The following is a 2,998-nucleotide window of genomic DNA, read 5'->3' on the forward strand; positions in this document are numbered from 1 at the left end:
CAGACGCAAAAGGATAGTAAATTCTATTCCAGTATGATCGAGAACCTCCAAGATGATTAGCCATGCAGTGACAGCGCATCGGACCATTTTCACATAGAGGAATAGGATGCAACTAACGACAAGGGTGATGCCTCCAGACGATTGGCCGTGCTGTGACAGAGCATTTGGACCATTTTTCCGAGAGGATTGAAAGTAGCCATTGGCACCGGTGATATCCTTACATAAAGCCAGCCATAGAAAGGAGTAAGACTGATTGGATGAAGACAGCAGGAAAGCAAAGGTTCAGAGGAATGAATGCATCTCCATACGCTTATCTGAAATTCTCACCAATGATTTACATAAGTATTTCTATCCTTATTTTAGTATTAATTTCGAAAACTCCATAACTATTTTATATCTGCCTGACTGAGATTTACAAGGTGGCCATAGCTTGCTTCATACCAACAATCTCCGTGGGATCGACCCTTACTCACGTAAGGTTTATTACTTGGACGACCCAGTGCACTTGCTGGTTAGTTATGCGAAGTTGTGAAGATATGTTTAGACCATGGTTCTGTGCATTTGTTTTTGGTGCCATCGTCAGGGAATCAATTTCGAACAATAATTCACAACCTGAGTAACAATTTCGCATACCAAGTTTTTGGCGCCGTTGCCGGGGATTGTTCGAGTTTGGACAACTGACGGTTCATCTTGTTGCTCAGATTGGGTAATTCTCTTTTCGTTTTCTTTTCAAAAAGTTTTCAAAAATCTTTCAAAAAAATCTTTCAAAAAAATTTTCTCTTTTGTTTACAAAAAAAAAATTTTTAAATAAAAATGTTTTCAAAAATATATTTTTCTTCAGAATTTTTAAGAATGAATTCTAGTGTTTCAAGAAGCATGTTGAAGCCTGGCTAGCTGTAAAGCCATGTCTAATTCTTCTGTAGGGCATGTTAGGCTTGTCATGTCTGAGTTACATACTAAAGCTTGGCTAGCTATTAAGCCATGCCTGACCCTTTGATTGGAGCTTTAGACTAAAGAGCATAAGATTCCTGGAATTCATATTAAAAATTTTGGAATCCTTATTTTTGTTTTTCAAATAATTTTCGAAAAAATACAAAAAAATTAGAAAATCATAAAAATCAAAAATATTTTTTGTGTTTCTTGTTTGAGTCTTGAGTCATGTTATAAGTTTGGTGTCAATTGCATGTTCATCTTGCATTTTTCGAAAAAATTCATGCATTCATAGTGTTCTTCATGATCTTCAAGTTGTTCTTGGTAAGTCTTCTTGTTTGATCTTTGCATTTGCATGTTTTGTGTCTTTTCTTGTTTTTCATATGCATTCCTGAATTCTTTATGTCTAAGCATTAAAGAATTCTAAGTTTGGTGTCTTGCATGTTTTTTTTGCATTAAAATTTTTTCAAAAATGTGTTCTTGATGTTCATCATGATCTTCATAGTGTTCTTGGTGTTCATCTTGACATTCATAGCATTCTTGCATGCATTCATTGTTTTGATCCATGACTTTCATGCATTGCATCATTTTTCTTGTTTTTCTCTCTCATCATAAAAATTCAAAAATAAAAAAAAATATCTTTCCCTTTTTCTCTCTTAAAATTTCGAAAATTAGATTTGACTTTTTCAAAAATTTTTAAAATCTAGTTGTTTTTATGAGTCAAATCAAATTTTCAATTAAAAAAAATCTTATCTTTTTCAAAATCTTTTTCAAAAATCAAATCTTTTTTTCAATTTTTTTAGTTATTTTCAAAAATTTCAAAAATTTTTTTCAAAAATTTTTTTCTTAATTTTACATCATATTTTCGAAAATAACATCATCAATTAATGTTTTGATTCAAAAATTTCAAGTTTGTTACTTACTTGTTAAGAAAGATTCAAACTTTAAGTTCTAGAATCATATCTTGTGATTTCTTGTGAATCAAGTCATTAATTGAGATTTTAAAAATCAAATCTTTTTCAAAAACTAATTTCTATCATATCTTTTCAAAAATATCTTCTTATCTTACCTTTTTCAAAAAAGTGATTGCAAAATATCTTTTCTAACTTCCTAACTTCTTATCTTTTCAAAATTTGTTTCAACTAACTAACTAACTTTTTTTTGTTTGTTTCTTACCTTTTTCAAAACTACCTAACTAACTCTCTCTCTCTAATTTTCGAAAAAATCTTCCCTCTTTTTCAAAATTTCTTTCTAATTAGACTAATTATTTTATTTTTTATTTGAATTTTCGAAAAACTACTAACCTTTTTCAAAAACTATTTTCGAAAATCACTAACTCTTTTTCAAAAATTATTTTCAAAAATTCTCTCCTCCTCTCATCCCCTTCTATTTATTTATTCATCTACTAACACTTCTCTTCATCTCACATCTCTGCTCCTATCATCACTTTTGTGTTTGGATTCTTCATTCTTCTTCACCCCTATTCCTTTTCTTCTTCTACTAACAATAAGGAACCTCTTTATTGTGACATAGAGGATTCCTCTTCTTTTCTTTTTCCAAATTTGGAGGCACAAGTAGGTCAGCTGAGCAAAAAAGTTACTGAACTCCCTCCTAGTGCTCTCCCAAGCAATACAGAAGAGAATCCAAAAGGAGAGTGCAAGGCCATTGAATTAATTACCATGGCCGAACCCATAAGAGAGGAGAAGGACGTGAATCCCAAGGAGGAAGACCTCCTGGGACGTCCATTGATCAATAAGGAGCTTCCCTCTGAGGAACCTAAGGAATCTGAGACTCATCTAGAGACCATAGAGTTCCATTGAACCTTCTTATGCCATTCATGAGCTCTGATGAGTTATCCTCTTCTGAAGAGAATGAGGATGTTACTGAAGAGCAAGCTGCCAAGTTCCTTGGTGCAATCATGAAGCTGAATGCCAAATTATTTCATCTGGGCGCTGAATGCCAGAATTGCACCCTGGAGAAGAGCTGGCGCTGAACGCCCAGAACAAGCATGGTTCTGGCGTTCAACGCCAGAAATGGGCAACAAATGGGCGTTGAACGCCCGAAATGG

Source organism: Arachis ipaensis, chromosome B03 (assembly GCF_000816755.2).
Source record: "Arachis ipaensis cultivar K30076 chromosome B03, Araip1.1, whole genome shotgun sequence".
In the NCBI taxonomy this organism is placed as follows: domain Eukaryota; kingdom Viridiplantae; phylum Streptophyta; class Magnoliopsida; order Fabales; family Fabaceae; genus Arachis; species Arachis ipaensis.